This window comes from Zeugodacus cucurbitae, chromosome 5 (assembly GCF_028554725.1).
Source record: "Zeugodacus cucurbitae isolate PBARC_wt_2022May chromosome 5, idZeuCucr1.2, whole genome shotgun sequence".
NCBI lineage: Eukaryota > Metazoa > Arthropoda > Insecta > Diptera > Tephritidae > Zeugodacus > Zeugodacus cucurbitae.
This window is the reverse complement of record NC_071670.1, coordinates 45,347,657-45,368,561: the sequence shown is the minus strand read 5'-3', so window position 1 is coordinate 45,368,561 and position 20,905 is coordinate 45,347,657. Positions and strand designations below refer to the sequence as shown.

The window sequence follows — 20,905 nt, the reverse complement described above, 5'->3', positions numbered from 1 at the left end:
GAGTAGAAAATCGTTCGGCTGTCGGTTGTGATTGCAGCTTCTCGATGTCGAACCTTCCATGTGTTTGTTGACGTGTACGCTTTTCTACACAGAGGCGGGTGCGTATCTTAGCTGCTACAAGATAGTGGTCCGAGTCGATGTTGGGACCACGGAGCGTACGCACATCAAAAACACTGGAGACATGTCGTCCATCTATCACAACATGATCGATATGGTTGCGAGTGATTCGATCTAAAAGCTGTATGAATTTCATTGAAATCTACTGAGCGGTTTTCGATTTGGTTTCCAATTCAAAAAACATAGTTTTGATAAAAACGCATTTAAAGTCTCACACTAGCATTTTGGAGTGCCAGAGCACTCCTTGCTATTTGTCGAATAACTCGAAAATTAATTATCGCATCAACTTCAAATTTTCAGAGAATATTTTAAAGATATTACACTTAACGAAAAAGCAAAAACCAAAAAAATTTATTTTTTGAAAATCCTAACTACCCCTAATCCCTTAAAATGAATATTTCCTTCATATAGCCATTGTAATTTTAAATTTTAGTTTTTGTTGAACAAACTTCTGTAGTAGATAATATAAATTCATACGCGAAAGAAGGTATATTTTTTTAATTAAAAAAACTAAAAAAAAATAATATCAATATTTGAATTATAATACTAATTAAGCCTGAATAAGCAATTCTCTTCATTAGATTTTTGAATGTGGAAACATTTTGTTCAAAATATAAGTAGCTAGCTAAATATGTAATTAAGCAAATTATTTCTTCGCTTTCACATACAATGTGAAAATGGCTCGTCTGATTCGTTGCCGTTGAAATCATAAATTATTCACTTTACAACCTTGATTCGACCGATTCTTGAATATAGTTCGGTGACTAGGTACCAAAAGTATTAAGTTCACTTTGAAAGAGTTCAATTTCATTAGCATTTTGTTAATATACTTTCTAATACTGAAGCAGATTATCCTTCCTACTCTAAGTAGCTGTAGAGAAATATCTGGTATAAGTTAAATATTTATACTACTTTGCGGATCCATATATTTCATTCATAAGTCCACATATTCATTCTAGAGTTAATTGTATCCTTTATCCGACGCTAAAAACCAATTTAATTCTTTCGTTTTCGTAATTAGTGCCAAATTTTAACTGTTTCTTCAACAAAAAACATGGTGTTGGTATATAAAAAAAATATTAAGTTTGATTAAATAATTTGTAGATTAATATGACGAACTTCAAAATGAGATAGATATTAATTTAAAGAAATTTTAAGAGAAAGAGGACTAAGAGCACCTGATTCCCTTTAAGACACATTTTAAAAATTCGTCATATTGAAAAAACCGACACCGGATTTGTAAACAGCGACCCCGAAAACTCCCGAGTAAATCAGATGTATTTTCAAAAACGCTGTCCGCCATATCGGTTTTTTGGAATTACATAAAAACCCTGATCTGATGGGGTTAAAAGGACTTGGATTCGGATTCAGCGACCTCAAATACATATGGTCCACATAGTAAGATTCCCAGGTCATAACAAACTTCCCCTTTTTATGACAGTGTTCTATATTGTCAGAAGAGCTTTCGAAAATACTAGATCCACACATCCATTTCGAAGACCAGAAACTTCATTTCAACATACTGATCAATTTGAGAAAAATAATTTTTAAGATACTTCTAGTTATGTCCAGTTCTTGATCCACTAATATATATAGTAACGCCCAAAATTGTGATTTGGTATCAAATACTGCGAACATTTCTAAAAAATCGTTCAATCTCAAATCACTTGCCCATGGCACTGACCCACTGGCGTTCACATACACACATTAAAACTATCGCTGACAGTGTAAATGTTTACACTTGTGAGTGTGAAACGTTACACACAACTACATACAATGTAGACATAATGCACCAGGCATTTGCGAATACAAGCAATTTTTCACTGCATTTCATCTATTGCTATGTGAAAGTTGACAGCGGCACATGGCGTATACGCAGCCCGCATTATTGCCACCAGCAGCGGCCGTTAGAGCACAGTAATTATTGAGACTAGCTCATTTCATTTCTTTTTTTCTGTGAAATGCGTAAAAATCAAAAGCTGAGTCAAGCCTGAGGCTGGTCGGCGCTATATATAGCGCAATATTTGCTAGCGTTTATTAAACACGACGCCTGCTCTGCACTGCTAGCTGTTGTTTAGCTTTGATTTAAAATTCATTGCAACACTTTTTCGCTTTTCAATGTTCAAGCCTCACTTTTTTTCGTTGCATTTGCATTTTACATCTCTCTCCAACACGCTGATGTGTTAAACAAATTTTGAAGCAACGCCTACAGCATTAAATGCCGCTTGAATGCGGCACAAATACTGACCTACTAAATGCTGGCATTGCAAGTGCGTCTACATGAAATTGTATGTGCGGCAGTGTAAATGTGTGAACGCTTGGAAATTGGAGTAAATAAACAAAGCCGCTCATTATCACAGGTTACAAAGTGGAAAGCAACTGCATATGTGTGTTTAAGTATGTGAGCCAACACTCAAAAGCCTGCATTAAATTTACAGCAAAATGTTGCAGGCTGCGTGTACATATATATTTAGTCTGTATTTATGTTTTTTCAACTACACATTGCAGCTGCATTTGTATAGCGCTTCACACATATATATATATATATATATATATATGGTATTATGTTAACTGTACGCGCATATAGCTCCAGTGGCGCGTATTTAAGCGTAATCCTTTCGCAAGCATGTTTACATTCTCATGCGCTTGCAACTTGCCTCAAACGAGCGGGAGCCCACGACCCACACATGCATATTTGCATATAAATACAGTCAGCTATTGCAGATATACATATATGTAAATGCATTCAGCTTCCTTTGGCCGCTTAACTCGCTTTGCATACGCTGACTAAGAGTCACAGCTGGCTGCTGCAGCTGCCTTAATAGTCAGATCGTCGTGCATTTTTTTGTCTGCCCTCATCGCATGGGCAAAACTTGCAATATATTTCAGCAAGCATTTCGGCTTTAGTCGCGTTTCTTCTTATTTTAGCTTCACTTTTTCCTCAATATACATAGCTATTAATTCTCTATGCTTCCTCTAACTACTACCTTTGTGCACTCTATTTCTTACTTTCTTCAATCAGCTCTTTCTAGCAAAGCTACTTTCCTAGCTTAGTTTCATTGAATCGCTCGCTTTTACTGCCCCTTTCAGCTCACCTTTGTTCTGAAACTTTTTGACTGCAACTCTTTCTTAACTTTTAGCCATTTTTTATTCGCAATATATTTCTTTCACTTCACCTAAAAAATCATCTTCAACGAGCTCTCACTAAATCCATGCAATTTTCGCTGCATTACTTGCAAGTTTTTTCTTATTTTCTCCTCTCTATTTCTTCCTGTCTTGAAACGTCTTTTGTGAAGTTCACCAAATGTTCACGTTTGCTTTGCGAAATTAGCTATGTATATTATATGAAAGCCCATATAATACCCAATGTATTGACTTTTTGATTAATTTTTAGCAATTTCTGGAACACCTGTTTTACCTGACTTTAAATTTGAAACAACTCTATTGAAGCCAAAATCATTTCTATTATACATAATTCTAACCCTGGACTGGTTCACATCCAATATTATTCTAGCTGTTCAATTCAACAAGTTTTATGAATGCAACCTCGCGGATATCGTCAACAAAATCATGGCCGATCGTTGTATTTCTTTTTCTGTGCTAGGCTTTGCATCCACATAGAATATGTTCTACTGTCTCCTCCTCTTCTACTTCTACTTTTTTTGGCAGCTTCTGCAATAGTCAATCTACTAGCATATCTACCAATCAGACAATGACCTGTTAACATTCCTACTAGAGTTCTTTAGTTGTGTCTTTAAATATCAATAAACGGTATGTGCAGTCCTTATTCCATAGAGGAAACGTTTATCTGCTCGTTGATCAAGTCAGAGATTGTTTGCACCGAGGCTCGGCAATGTCTATGATATATTTATCAATTAAATATATACATGAGGCATGTATCGGAATTTATTTGTAAGTTGGTACCTAGTCTGGCTAGTTCATCCACTTCACAGTTTCCAGGAATGTCACTGTGTCCTGGAACCCATTGCAGGTTTATCGTGAAATAGTCAGATAGTTCCATTAATAGCATTATTTTAAATAAAATTTAGAAATTTTCCATACGTTTTACCGCGTATTTGTTTTCGATTATTGGCTACCAGACTAATATACCGTAACTCATAATCGGCCTTACCACTGACGTATAGAGCCAGTGGGTTACATGTGAAGTCAATCCCAATTTAGGTCCAACCATCCTTCACATGTATAAAGTGCTATCTTTGCTTTCTTTATTCTGGTGGTTTGATTTTCATGTAAGCCTCCTGTCTAAAATTAGTCGCAGGTAGCTTGCTTTCTCTCTTATTGATAATGTTGTACCATTTATACTTGGAGGTGTGAGGTAGCTCGTTTTACTGTTTTCTATCAAGGGTGTGTAAATGAATTTACTTCACACCGAAACAGCCACATCATCAGCGTAAGCCACAACATACAATTCCCTCCTCTCAAGTTCTAACAATATGTTGTCCCATGAGTTAAGTATTGATCGTTCTAAGTATCAACTCAACTTTAAACGCATTTCACTCCGCTTGGTAGCATATAGAAGTCCATATTTGCGGAACAGATTCAAAGCACATGAATTGCATGGAGGGGATTCTTGAGACAGACGTTTGCGCCAAAACCATCATTGAGTCATATATATTTTCCTAACACTACAATTCGATGATTGCCATAAGGAGATTCAAATATTCAGCTTTCCCACACTTTTTGGGGTATTATTTGAAAATAAAATCCTGACTACAGAGCTTGCTGTCTCAACAATGACATTAGAAGATTACTTAAAAAACATTATTTATGAATACAATATTGAAACCTTTATTTTTGTATTATCTATTTAATTTTATATACATTTAATTTACATATTTAATTTACATACTTTTTATTTCCTCAACTCAAATCACATACATTTCAATAAAAATCTAAAAAATCTATAATAATTTTTTATCGTAAAAATATACGATATTAACAATATTCAAAACTTTCTGTTTTCCATTAATTACTATTTATTTACTTTAATGACAATTATAGAAAATATTAACAAAATTTAATTTACTTTACAAACAAAATATCAAACAATTTACAAACTCTTAACAAATATTAAATTGATCACAAAGTTAAAATTTCTTATATAATCTACTAACTAATTTACACAGCTTCTAAACGTCAATCGCGTTCAAAACTTAATATAATCACTCGATTCATCGGTCTGATGCTTCTCATGTTTTCGCGCAGTTTTCTTGCCATCCTTCGGTTTCTCCATACCAAATCTGGACCACTCCAAAAGCATGTGTCCTATACTTTGGAAACTGATGCCACCACGTTTTGGTGTGCTTTGCTCGTCAAAGTCACTCTCATCATCAGATGCATCGGAGAAATCATCCAGTAGTTTGGGATCGCAGAAATTCAAACGTCTGCCTTTGGTGCATTTGAAGGCTGTGGTTGGTGTCGACATGTACTCATCTTGCATATAAACGCCACGAATTTTCTTTCGGGGCGTTGAGCAGCACTCGGGAGATGCATGTGCATTACAAACGATTACTTTCATCGCCCATTTGGCGAGGAATGATAGCGCACCAGTAGTTTGTGTTTTGTCCATAATAGAAATATAATATATTAATTATATAGTTTGTGAATGTTCTGAAGAGGAAGTGCTTGGGCGTGATGAGTACACAACGACTGCTGAAACTGTAATATAAATTTCAGTGTTGCAACAGCCGTTTTATACTGATTATTTGACCTTCAGGTAATTAACGATATTCTTACCTGCCCATAACTTTGGGAACACCCCGCGATTTGTACCTGTTTATAAACTACCAAGATTAGGGTTTGAGCAATTTCCAGGTAAATTGACTTTTGTTCTCTAATTGATTCATTAATCCCTTTTAGGTTAGGTATACCTTTTGTTCTTATTTCCAGGTATAAGATACATATGAACAACTAACAAGTCTCACCATACAAAGAAAATATCAATATTCAGTTAATTCCAAATTTCAAGATTAATAATTTCCTGGTAGCATTTTGTTTTCAAAATTTTATTGCAAACTCGATGCGTATTTACTAATGCACAAATTTAAATTTCAGAGCATATTTTAAACATTACGAGATGGCTTAAAACATGGAAAAAATCTCGGAAAACACCAAAAAAAAAGAAAAAATCTTTTTTTCCAAATCTTCAATTTAAGAATGTCAGAATCGCACATCATATAGCACCTCGAATTTCATTTGCTCCCTTTACACTTTAAAAACATTCCATTTCAATAAACTATCCCCAAAGAACTTGAAAATATTATATTTCTGTATCAAAAAGGTTACTCAAACAAAGAGCGCTTTACTACTTACTAGCAAATCTTATGTAGTTTAAAGTCACACACCCCTATTGCGAGTGTCGATCGGTGGTAGATTATCGACTACTACTACTACTGAAGGATTGTCGACTGCAAGTGCTATTGCATGTGTCGATCAGTCGCTCAACCATCGACTGTGAATGCTTTACAATCGTTAATTTGTCGACAAAATTGTTTCCATCGTTAGAAATTTTTTAAATTTTCGATTAAATTACACAATAGCCAAATAAAATATAAATGCCTCAATCAACCGGAGGACACTCGCAATAGAGGTGACACTTTTTATTTTATATTTCATACAACAAGAATTCCAAAAATGTTACTCCAAAGATTTTAAATCGTTTTTATTAGTCCATATTCTTCAGAAAACAAATCACGTGATATTTCTCCCACATTTTCGATGAGTTTCAAGTGAATGGAATAAGCTGGCCGGTCGACTTCGTCAATATTGTTGTCTCTAAAGTAATTTTGTGCACACCTCTTTGTATGATTTGTGATTTTCGCCTTCTTGAGAGGTCCATTTTTGGAAGAATTGTTGTTCTGTATAATGCAGCATAATCTCTTATATTATTCTGATATCTTTGAGGTGGCCTTGAAAAAATATATTGAACGAAACCTCTTTTGTATGAGAAGCAACGCCAAACCTGTATCCTGCAATAAGATTCTGCATCTTTTGCGGTGATATAATTTTAAATTTGATAAATTAATGATATTATAATTAAACTCGCTACTAACTTGTACTCGTATTCGGATGCCTTCTAACAATTTCAATGACTTTTCGAAGAGTTTTTCGTCTCTCCGGCGTTTTAAGCCATATATTTTAGTATATTTCTCAGTTTTACATCACTCGTGGAACACCAAACAGTTTTTATCGATCTTTGTACATATGTTTCTAAATTTTTTATTAAATTTTTAGTTCATTTTGTTAGTTAGAAAAAGTAAAAAAATACTGATATTTTTTTTGAACAACTCAAAGAGGTTATGTGGGTTTCAAAAATAAAAAAAATTTAAGGGAAATAACATTTGGAAGTTCCGCTCACCAGGCCACGTCAGTACGAATGTAAAATTTTAAACGCATTTATCTCAAAACTCAATTTTTCAAGTCGGTGGATACGATAACTCGAAAAGTTATGAAGCGATTTTGTTTAAATTTTTCACAAATAGTTGGAATATTAATAATAGTTAATGAACGAAGGATTTTTTTTTTTATATTTTTATTATAACCATTTTTTTCAAGCCAATATATGTATGGCGAAAATGTGTCCAAAACAGTGATTTTTTTGGTTAAAAATCTGTCAAAAACTCAAATTTCAATATTTTATTTTTTCCTTCATTCATTAACTATATTTATCCATATGCTATCGTAATATTTTTGGTTTATTGATTTGAGATGTATCAATCATAACTTATGATGTCCACCGCAAGACCATTTTTATGACACGTCATGAGAGATGAGATGCCAACGGCTGAGTTTTCGGAATTTTTAAATAAAAATTTCACAAAATACTGTTTAAATATATTTCTTTGATACGCTCAAATTCTTATTCTATATATTAAAAAAAATTTAAAAATATAATTTTTTTTAGCCTTTGAAACCCAAGGGATTAGCTTAAGAAATCTAATATAAATACTCATTTACCATAAATATACTATAACTAAATTCTATGAAATTGCTATTACATATAGATCAGGGTCATGCATTTGACAAATGGCACTGCTATTAATATAATATGTATTGATATGAGCGCAGCTGTACATGTCCATACGTTTTGAATGCTTCAACCAGTTGAGTGAAACAGTTCTATGATTCGTCCAAGAGTCTTCATACATTTCTCATATAATATTAAAAGATTATAAAAATGTACTCCTTCCTCGAGTTAGCTTTTTATCATTTCCATTTCTTTATTTATTTTATATTTTATTAACCCTCTCATGCCCGAATTAAAATGGGCGGAGCTAACATTTTTTTAGTTCAGCTATATAATAGTCTTAACTCAAATATGAAGTGATAAAAATTTCAAAGTCCTATGAATTCTGGTTCATTAGTTACAAAATGTTGCCGCCTATAGGCAACATTGGGAATGAAAGGGTTAATAAAAGGTGAATAATTTCTATTTGTGGTTCAAACAATGACGCACATACCGAAATTATTTATATTTTTATTGCAACAATAGTGCTCGGCATGCCATCACACTAATTAATAATGTGTTAAAAAAAAATAAACAAAATTTCAACAAACAAGCTTTTCTAAATTTATCAAAGAATTAGAAATTTTTATGATCTTCTTCGAATCACCAAAATAAATCGCATTTTTTAGATTATGCAGATAGATACAAGTTTAAATATGCATAAACACTCAATCAATATGTCCAGAGGTGTTAACGGGCTGTCGGCATAGTTGGTAAAATAAAAATTCTCCGCAATTGCAATGAAAATTGAATTAAATATTCACACTTTATAAATTTGCGTTATTAGCAAGAATCAGTTCTATGGTATTTTATTTATTATTTTTTCTTTAATAAAAACGAAATTTTTTATCGCTTGTTCTAAATTATTAAAATGAATATAAAAATTTTCTCAGTTGAACACATAAAAATGCGAAAAGTTTTAAAGACTTATTTTACACAGTTATTTATTACCAAGTGTTTGTTTCGCTGAACATTCCCAATTATTTTTTACAACAATTTCTAAATTCGCATAAAAATTATTATTTCCCACTTTTGCTGTCTTTTAAAAAAATTTACATGAAACTACAGAAAATAATTATTAACTCATTAAAAAGCAAATAAAATTCCATTAAAGTTGAACAGCAATAGTGCTTTATCAAACAAATCGCTTATTCATACACACCACACACACACACACAGAGAAACAAAACAAGCACTCATTACCAAGCATTACATATACGCCCTGCTGGGCGCCACAGGCTAGCTCTGCATACCCAATGTTTGAGCATAGAATTCAAATTAATATGTATGTATGTATTTATGCGCTAATAAGCAAAGAGCGAGTGAATTGTAATTGAAAAATGTTCTTGCAGCATTAGTTCATGATTAATAAAGGTTATTGATGGCGATCCATTGAAATGTAGTATATACGTATATACAAGAGTCCCCGATTGCAAAGAACTTTTTGCTGTGATTCAAATAATTTTTTCGCTCAACAACTACCACGCATTCAATACACTTTCAATTGCTTTGCAAATAAAAATCAATCTTTCTCAAGACACGCAAACAGCCTGCAGCTGCAGTGCTACTCGAGTTCAATAGCTCTGCTATGACTACTAGTAAGAAACTTTCGCTATAGTTGAAGTGCATTGCTGGCGTTGGCTGAAGCGATGGTGGAGAAGCGCATAAAATCAAACGAAATAGTTGAGATCATTCGATATCTGCAAGCTAGCGAAAGCACGAACTTGCATTAAATGCCACTATAACGTTTAAGTGGTCAGTTTGGTGGAAAATTGCGAAATAAAATTTGAAGTATGGCCAATGTGGCCAACAACAGGTTGAATGGCGTAAACTTTGTCAGTTCAAAGTTTTTCTTTTTTTTTTTTTTTGGTGTATAGTCAGCAAAACAAAGTATTCTAGCAGCCGTTGTGTTGGGTCATAAAAGCAGCGAAATTGTGCTAAAATTGTGTGATAGTAAATTTGTAAAATATAAAAGTTAATGCGCTGTCCATTCATTGCACTCATTAAACTACTAGATTTTTGTGTGTATATATTTATGACAGTTTTTGCGTATCGCCTGGAGAATGCATTAAATCAGTATGCAATTATTATACTCAAAATTAATATATGGTAGACGGGAACCCGATCGATATAATTGAAAAGCTTTATTTTAATAAAATGTACTTGCCAGCATTATTGGAATTTTTGTGATTTTTCTGAGATTGATTTTTAATTTCAAAATTATTTTATTTATTTTTTTATTAATTTTTCATAGGAATTAATATTTTGTGTTCCTAAAGACTCAACCAAATTTTAATCGTTTTCAATGTCTACGATTTATAGCTTCCTATCTTCAATTTCCTTCAAAAATAAATGTCCTCTTGGCCCATTTTCGAATAGGGTACTTAGTAAAGGTCGCTAAACCATGACAAAACCCAGCAGGTCAAAAACTTAGGGAAGTTGAAAAACAGTGCATAAAGCCCAACGACCGCATCGTGCACTTGAAGGTCACTAAGAAACTATCTTCTCAGAAACCGTCGCCCAATCTCTCATACCAGGTCCTGCTTCTCATTCTCAATGTCCTGCGATTTTAAAGGTCAGTTGTCTTCGCTCGATAGTATAATTTAACCGAACCGGTTACTTCTGCTAATCTGTGTAGAATCATTATAATACTCAATTTGGCCTTTATTATAAACCCAACATGTTGATTACATAATCACTAATACGACCACATCAATCTTCCAAAAAATATTAGTTTAAACATATTTTTACTTCAATAATTTTTTTTGGTGAAATTCCTTCTTCACTATACCCTTATGTGGCTCACCTAGTAAATAATTTATTTATTTTTTTCTCCAACTTATAAAGTTTATGTTGCACCCCACAACCAATTTTAAATTTTCGCAAATTTTTCTCGATTGTTCCTTGCGGTCTTCATTTTCTGTAGAAATAAAAAGTAGAGAGTGCAGTTCTTTACCTACCTACCTACCTACCTACCTGCTCTTTACTATTGTACTTGTACTATATTAATGCCTCGAAGAGCTTGATTTCAAACAAAGAGTACAAGGCTATGGGATTATGTCTTGGGGTAGGCTTGAAGAAAACAAAAGAGTAATGACATTAACTAAGCGGTAGGATTTCTTATATTTTAAATTATTGTATATAGACTAAGAGAGTTAATGAGTTAGGTGGGTTTCAGTGGCTAAAAAAGGGTATTTTTACATTTTTTTAATATATATTTCATTTAAACAATTCAGCGTATCAAAGATCCATTTTTAGCAGTATTTTGTGAAATTTTTATGCAAAAATTCCGTGAACTCAGCCGATGGCACGTCATCTCCCATGACATGTTCAAAAAAAAGGTCTTGCGGTGGACATCATAACTAATTTTTGGTTCATTTAAAATCAATAAATCAAAAATATTTTATAGTAAATGGATTAATCTAGTTAATGAACGAAGGAAAAATGAAAATATAGAAATTTAAATTTTTGACAGAATTTTAACCAAAAAACTTATTTTTTTTTTTGTCAAATTTTCTCCATAAATTGACTCGAAAATATAAGTAGTTATAATAAAAATATAAAAAATCCTCAGTTAATTAACTAGATAATGTTATTTAAAAAATAAGTGCTAAATTTGCACAAAATCGCTTCATAACTTTTTGAGTTATCGTCTCCGCCGAATTGAAAATTTGAGTTTTGAGATAAATGCGTTTTAAGTTTTACATTCGTACTGGCGTGGTCTGATGGAGGGAACTTCTAAAGGGTATATCTCTTAGAATATTTCTCGGATTGCTTTGATACTTTTGGATAATATTTTAAACATATTGCACTATTTAATTAGACAATAATTTTTTTTTTTTCAAATTTTGAAAATTTGAAACCCACCTAAACTCTTAAGTGCGGCTAATTGCTTTCAGTCATTACATTTTATTTTTATTATTGTATTATATAGTACAATATGTGGTTAAAGAAACCTTCAAAATCCAATATATCGGTTGTTTATAAGTTCAATATCTCGATTCGTTCAGATGTTGTGAAGAGGTTACTGTATAATTATCGTCTAATCTCCTTACATCTCGGGTGGAGTTAGTCCATGCTTCTGAGATATACCTCTGTACACTAGTAAGGAGTAATTTAAAATTAATATTTATGCGAAATTGATACATGCGTTTGCAACTCTGGTATATTCTTATATATTTCTATACACCATATCAAAATAACTGCTGAGTTTTCCATTCATATGAAATGGAGTGGACACTTAGGCGATCGAATTTTGTCCCCCTTTCTAAATAAACCTATTTCAGCCGCATGCATTGAGGTCAAATAAAAATGAATGAGCGTTTTGGGAGTTATTAATTCTCATAAAAATCTACAAATACCCTTAGTTTTGAACCGCCCTAAGGAAATATTCCTCAATAACTCTGATTTCTGATGATATAACATACTAGCAGATCGCTCCGGCTTCGCACCGGTTTTAACAAACATTTCAAAAGTCATAAGTTTTTACATACTTATGCACACTCTCCCATACATATGTATGTATATACTTTCCCGTTTCTTGCGTGGGTTCATTTTAAAAAAGTAAAATGAAGAAAATTTGAACATGTAATTACATTTTATTTGCAATGAGCTAAAACTTGACTATGACCTCTAATCTTATGTGTCCGTTGTCTTTCTCTCTAATTATGAAGGTGTTGGAAACGCTCAGAGTTCGTCGCCCTAGTGCGTACTTGTATATTTCTAATATTTTGTTCTTCAAGCCGCTGCACACGCTCCGTACTCGACTCAAGAGCGTACTTGGCATGTTTTGAAATTTTGTTCATCAAGCAGCTGCGAGGACTCATTACTCGACTCTCTGGCACGCGATTGCGATGCGTAGATAATGACTTGCAAGACGATTTTCAGTTTCAGATTAAGGTGCTCCATCACGGAGTGGTTTTGATACCCTCATCTGGGAACTATTTCCAGAAAGTTGAGATCCTAGCAATAAATATAGCCTATGTTACTCAGGGTGAATGTATGTAGCTTTCCAATGGTGAAAGAATTTTTGAAATCGGCACTGTAGTTTTTGAGTTTATTCATTACAAACATACATACAAATCTTTCCTCTTTATAATACAGTATATTCTCGAAAAGTAAATTCTCAGAAAGTAAATATTCGCGGAAAAGTTAATCACCTTTAAGATTACACATACACCTCGAAAAAGTAAATTTTTTAATTTTTTAATTTACTTTTCAGAGAGTGTGATAAAAAATTCGAAACGAAGCTAGCAGCGTTTTTTACGATGTTGCAAAAACACTCTCTTGTTTGTCGCGTCTTTTTAGTAAATAAACTCTCCTACTTGATCCACTGGTTTAAAAATGAAAACGATGCAAATCAGGTGTCAGACTTTTTAAATTGTCGTACAAAAATGGCCAGAAAATATATTGCAAAAGAAAAAAAAAACAAAAGAATATTCAAGATTTTTTCTCTTCATAGTAAATACATATGTATGTATGTAAATGTAAATATGTTTTTCATGTAAATCCATATGTTTTATTGAAGCAAATAAATGAATGAATTTTTTAAGTTTAAAAATGCATTTAATATTATAAAAACAGATAATTTATGTATATGTTTGGAAAAGTAAATTATTCGAAAAAGTAAATTACCCAAAATACCAATCGATTTACTTTTCGAGAGTATACTGTAGTAGTATAGATTATCATGTATATGCCTACATATATTCATTTCAGTGCAAATAAATTTCCAAGAAAGAGTTCTTTTGTAAATACAATTCAATATAAAGAATTCTTAAGCATATTATATCGGTATAATTTTTTTTTAATTTGTACCAGATTTTTAAATAAAATTTCACAAAACATCAAATGAATTTAAAATACTCACCATGTCGACATGTTGTTCAATTTAAATCCACATACAATTTACGACGTTATTCGAGCGTTTTGTGTGTTTTTTTTTTAACACCAAAATCTACAAAAATTGTATTAACAATAACGACAACAATTTTGTATTTCACTTATACTGTCATAGGCGGCTCATAAGCCTTTAAGCTTGTAACTTGTATACGATTTGCATGAAAGAGGATTAAACTTTTTTGTTTGTTTTGTTTATTATTTATTTTAATTTTTTTTATATTTTACAAAGTTTTGTGCTGCCAGTAGAAATCAGACACAGCTGCGGGCTGTATATGGAAAAAATAAATAAATATAGAATGTAGAATTAAATATTTTGAATGGTTTAATTTTAATATTTTATATTTTTGTTGTTGTAATTTTTTTATTTTTTTTTTAAACTTGATATCAGTTGGCACGCTAGTAGTTTTATGTAACACTGCGCACCTTTATTGGTATGCACCGTGCGCAGGGGCAAAGTATGCTGAGGAGCCGCTTGACTAGTGTAAATATGCCGAGGCTGACAAAAACAAATTTACGCTTTGTTTACATAATCTCTATAGCTGTTTTTGTTGTTGTTGTTGTTGTTGTTTTATCTTTTTTTTATTGTATCTGCGACATATACGCTATGCAGGCTGTGTGGCCACAAAGGACCTCTGTCGCTGTTATCGTGCGCTTTTGCGGCAAAGTTCTTGTTGTTTTAAGGTTTGTTATTCTTTGCGCGCTTTGTTATTTTTTTGGCAAAGCCTTTGCGTTTATTATTTCGCTTTTTGTTTTTTGTCACTGCATGTTAACCTGCATTTTTATAAGCGGATTATTTTTGCACTTTTTTCGCTACGGTTTTTGTATGTTTTTTTTTTTTTTTGATAAGAGATTATTTTTATATACTTTCTTTTAATTTAAATGCGCTTTTCAAACATTTCTTCAACAAATTTCCTCTTCTTTGTTCATCTTTTTCGATTATTAATTAATATTTATACAAGTTTTGGGGCATTTTCACCCCAAATTTCCTTTTCACCTTCATTTATTTTTATTATTTTAAATAACTCAACAACCACTGACTAGGAGGCGCCTCAGTGCATTCTGTCAAAAAATAGCGCTCGCTAACATAAAAAGGACAGATGGCAAATGCCAAATAGCAAACAAAATTTGGGTCAAATTTCATAAATTCGGTCGGTAAAAGTAACGGCGCTTACAGTTCAAGTGGAAAAGCGAAAATGAAAAAAAAAAAATAGCTGAGGGGAAGAAAACAAATAAATAAAACAAACCGAAAAGGACGAAAAGCCTATTTAAGTGCACACTTTCACACGCTTACTGTTAAAGCCAAGAGGGAGGGTGGCGTATTTTATGGCTTGCGAATGCCACGCACGCTAACACACATACAGACACTAGCCTACAAAGGCAATCGGAAGCGTCCGTTAGGCAGTGTGATAGCGTGCGTAGCATGTCCTTAAAATCACATGGCGCGCATAAATGTGTGTAAATATAAATATATTTTAGACAGGCTATCACAGTCACTATTAACATTTATGACCAGCGGGTAGCAATGCGGTAACAGAAATCGAAATAAATAATAAATAAAATACACAAAAAAAAATTAGTGGTTGTTTGTATGGCAGGCATATGCATGTGGCATAGACGCTTTAACTGTTATTAAATTTTGAATTTAGAAATTCATGATAGCACAAATTTCAAGTTTCTAGCTTTGCTGGAAATCACTTAAATTTATTTTTGTCTGCAGCTGGCGTTTCATGCACGCAAACACATTTATAATATATTCAAATATTTTTTTTACATGTCACGCTTGCTGCACAGATACAATTTAATTTTATCAAAAAATTAAAATTTTTAGTATTTTTTAACAGAAATTATTCATTTTTCACTTTTGGTTACTCTGCCATTATTTGCCTCAGCATACACTCAGACACACACATACTGTTATCTCACTTTTTAAAATTATGTTGTTGTTTTTTTTACACCAACAAAACGCACTAACTGCCACAGTCTAACTGTCCTTATGTCCTTTGCTTGCTCGCTGCAAAAAGGTATGACTGTAAACTGTTTCGACGGCACCGTATCAAGCGCGCTACGTTGCGTATGTTTGGCGTTTGAAAATACGACTGAAAGACGCATAGGCAAATGCGAATGAAAAGCTCTGCAAGTGAGCAAAGGCTCGCACGCATACACCAATACACATAACAGCAGCAGCAGCAACGAACAACAGTTCACAGGCGCAGGAGACCGTTTGAGTGGGTCTCTACGCTGTAGTGTTACTGTGCTCAGAAGTTGTGTTAGACAGTAAGTAGCAGACTCACTCAAGTTTAGCAACTCAACTACCGTAACACAAATACAAGCATACATATATGCAGAAGTGGTAAAAACAACAACACCGTATGCAGCCACATCACCCATTCGTTGAGCTGCTTTACCCTGTTATTAGTTTTGTTGTGCACGAGTTCAGAAATTTACAAAAATAGCACTTCCCTTCTTTTATTGTAGTCTACTTTTAGGCGCCAGCATGCTGTGTGTGTGTGCCCCAAATTCACCATGTCTGCGCGCTGTCGTGTTGCTGATTATTTATGAGTGTGGTGAGTTTTAACTCACCTCACATTGCGTGGATTTTTTCATTCATTTCATTTTCATTTGTAATTAGCTAACATATTGTTGTTGCTTGATATATTTATGCTGTAGAATTGAATCACGAAAAATTAATTTTCCGATCCGCGGTAGCTCTCTTCCAAGCATTAGTGAAATCGGTCAATATTCTCACAAGCATATATGTATAATCATAGAAAACATCGAGCTAGACCGACATGTGGCATCTCGTGACATCTCCCAGGAGATGGGAGTTAGTCACCAAACCATTTTAAACCATCTTCAGAAGGCTGGATACACAAAAAATGTTTGGGTGCCGCATGATTTGACGAAAGAAACCTTCTGGACCGAATCAACGCCTGCGACTCATTTTTGAAGCGGATGGTAACGGGCGACGAAAAATTGATCACATACGACAATATCAAGGGAAAACGATCATGGTCGAAGGCCGGTGAATCGTCCCAAACAGTGGACAAGCCGGGATTGACGGCGAGGAAGATTTTGCTGTGTGTTTGGTGAAATTGAAAGGGAATCGACCAGCAGCGTCCAGAATTGGTAAACAGGAGGGGTAGTGTTCCACAGGGATAACGCCAGACCACACACTTCGTTGATGACTTGTCAGAAGCTAGACCTCGGATGAAAGATTTTATCGCATCCACCATATAGCCCGAACATAAGTGATTACCACCTGTTCCTGTCCATGGCGAACGCCCTTGGTGGTGTAAAGTTGAACTCAAAAGAGACTTGTGAAAATGTAGAAGCTTATATAAAAGCTTAAAACATAATTATATATCTTATATTAGTCTTAATATATACAACTTAATAAGTCAAACGAAAAGAACACCCCTTATCGCTATCATCAGGATGAAACAAATTTGTATCTTGTACTTCAACTGATTCAAGTGCGGAAATAAAGGATTACCAAACGTTGATTGCGTGGAACCAAGTTACGCAATATTCTAAGTCCTAGGAAAAATATAATGAGAAGAGTCGGTGTGTGGATCCGGAGCGGACCTTAGATTACTAAGGTGAAAACTGTGGAGATCCAGATTCTGTGTTATAGCCTTGTCACACATGAGCTAATTGATCAATTAACCGGCCTCTGCTCGATTGAAACGGTGATTTCGATCGATTTACCATACAAAATAAAAATCTAATCTTTCTGTGCTTTTTTGTGCTGCAAATAAATAAAAAAATAGTACTCAGCTGATGAAACTTAGCAACGCCTTATGAAAAGCAAACACAAAAATGTATAACAGCTGATCGATTATCGAGCAAAAATTAATTTCTCAATCAAAATTTTAATTAAGCAATTAATTTGGCTGTGTGAAAGGGCTATTAGACGGAGTCAAATGAGATGGTAAAAAAATGTAATGTGATATTTGTGTGAAATTTGAAATTTTGAACTATTAAAAATCAAAGAAGAAAGAGTAGAACTGTGTAAAGAAAAAACTGTGAAGATCCAAAGTATGCAATGAGAGAAAATACCTGATAAAACATAGAACTGTTTACAAAGCTATTAATTCAATTGGCTATTAGCTATTAATTATTTTGTTCATTTCGTTTTTCTTTTTGGCGCCTGTTCAGTAACCACCATTTGATTTTTGATTCCTTCATATTAAGGACCTTCGCCATTTCAGCTCTTCTTGCTGGTTCCTGAAATTGCTCTTCTAATATTTTGAAGTGATTTGGCTGAAATTTTGTTTAATCTCTTTTATGTTTTGTTGCTCATATTACCGCTTGTACCGGTGCCGCCTTATCTATCATATCCTTTAATTTAAATCTTCTAACGTAAGGCCCAATTATATATATAAAATTTAGAGAGAAATAATTTCATATTTATTAAAATATATAACTCTGTTAGTCCACAAATTATGATTAGAATTATATTTCATGATTAAATTTTTATAGATAATAAATAACATATTTAGATCGATGGGAAGCATTGAAACTATCATAAGAATCCCCCCTACTAAACATAAAATGCTGTCAACGCCTTGATCGGTATTTAGAAATGCCAATGCAGATTTCCGAAGATATTCATTCAAAGCGTCCCTGATTTGAAACCCAATGTACGCCTCTTATTCCAACAGCATTGAAATAATAAACCAATACTAAAATCATTAAAATACATTCATTATACTCTCGCAACAAATGTTGCTAAAGAGAGTATTATAGTTTTGTTCACATAACGGTTGTTTGTAACACCCAAAACTAAACGAGTTAGATATAGGGTTATATTACCAATGTGATCAGGGTGAAAAGTGGAGTTCAAATCCGAATGTCTGTCTGTCCGTCCGGCCGTCCGTCCGTCTGTGTGTGCTGTAACTTGAGTAAAAATTAAGATATCTTGATGAAACTTGGCACACTTATTTCTTGGCACTGTAGGAAGGTTGCTTTCGAAAATGAGAAAAATCGGATCATAACCACGCCCACCTCCCATACAAAAATTAGGTTGAAAATTACTAAAAGTGGGTTAACTCATTAACGAAAAACGTCAGAAACAATAAATTTCACATAAGAAATGGCAGATGAAAGCTGCACTCAGATTTTTTTACAAAATGGAAAATGGGCGTGGCGTCGCCCACTTATGGGTCAAAAACCATATCTCAGAAACTACTCGACCGATTTCAATGAAACTTGGTATGTAATAGTTTCCTTACATCCCAATGATATGTTGTGAAAATAGGCCAAATCGTTTCACAACCACGCCTACTTCCTATATACCAGAACTTTGAAAACGATCTGAATCGTTTGCTATACAATATATAAAGTAAGTACTAGTGAAGATATCGGTGCAGAACTTTGCACAAATACTATGTTAATAGTGTGGCAGCCCCATTCTAAAAATCGCCGAAATCGGACCATAGGTTTTTAAGGCCCCATATATTGAACACAAGGGCCTCGGTGCTTCTAACCTAATATTATGGTTTCCAACTTTCAATGGACTTTATACAATATATATGACGAATATGTGGGTCAAATTGTATATTATATAATATAAATAAAGTTAAATAAATTGCGAGAGTATAAAATGTTCGGTTACACTCGAACTTAGCCCTTCCTTACTTGTTTTAATATTACAATTATTTTAATAAAATGCTCTAAACTCGGAAATTTTTGTTGTAAATGCGATAAAACATAATAAAGTCAGTTTGATTAATATTAGCAAACAAGCCTAAAGGTATGTTACCAAAACAACCCTAAAAGTATGTTGTAACTTATGAAATGGCAATTGATTTATTGAGTTTTTGCAAAAATTAGCCAATATGTTATAAAATAAATAAAATAATAATTTTTTTCACATGAGAAAATTTTATTTTATACTGTCTGATTCTTAATAAATAGCAAGAAATTCCTGGATAGTCATCAGATTGTTTTGAACCTTTCATCAAGGCACATCAACTATGTAGCAACCAGCTTCTATAACAAGCTCACAAATTCCAGTTAATGCTTGGTTTTTTTTTTATATCATTTCATATATCCTTACTATTTATCAAATTTCCGCTCCCCAGTTCAATTAATTGTAATGAAACAAATTTCCCTTACTCCTCAATCAGTTAAACAGATCTCTCTCATTTGTCGTCATAACGCTATGGATATGATAATTGATTGCTCATTCCAGTCTGGTTATTTTTTCACATTTTTTGAAACCAATGTAATACTGGCTTCACTGAGGTTAAATGAAATTGCTAATTCGATTCTTCTGGTAATAGTAGTAATAGTCAGACCTACCAGAAGAACCGAATTATTTTAATAATTTAAAAAAATCCCATTTTTTCCTATATATGTGCCATTTATCCTTCTTTCTTCTTGTTGTTATATTTGTATGTTGGTGTTATTCCTTCAAACATCATTTACATTATAATGGGGGATCACCTGCACATGCAATTGACACAATTGGACTTGGTGCTGGTACTGGTTTTTCAACGGATTTAAAATGTCCATTTTGGTTGTTTTGGTGACTGGTCAGGACCACCATTTGATAATTGATTCCTTCAGATAAAATACCTTCGCTAGTACAAGGGGCGGGTCTCAGTATGGATTGTTTCTGGAATTCGTTTTACAAAATTTCCATATGACTTGGCCAATATTTTTTCCGCTCATATTTAGGTTTCCTTGTTATCTCCTCTACCGTTGCCCTGCTTCCTTGCTGTTTTAATTCTTAAGGGAGATCTCAAAAAAATTGTTAGTACTTCGCTTATATTTCTTCAAAATTACCTACAAAATAGCACCCAGAAATTCCTGTTCAATAAGAATACATTTTTTTCTTTTAAAATTTCAGTGCTA

The 20,905-nt window shown here is 33.3% G+C and overlaps 2 protein-coding genes across 5 annotated transcripts in view; one reads left to right on the top strand and one right to left on the bottom strand.

Annotated features, from left to right (window-relative positions):
• Positions 1-16,133, bottom strand: part of Frq1_0 (frequenin-1) — a 79,480-nt gene extending 63,347 nt beyond the window's left edge. The window contains exons 1-2 of the mRNA XM_011186810.3: positions 15,968-16,133; positions 14,013-14,310 (exon numbers count right to left, since the gene is read on the bottom strand). The gene's annotated coding sequence lies outside the window, so the exon portion shown is untranslated. The remainder of the gene's footprint in view (positions 1-14,012; positions 14,311-15,967) is intronic.
• LOC105213749 (chymotrypsin-elastase inhibitor ixodidin-like) overlaps positions 1-20,905 on the top strand; it is a 344,198-nt gene that overhangs the window by 195,292 nt on the left and 128,001 nt on the right. The gene's annotated exons all lie outside the window — the stretch shown is intronic.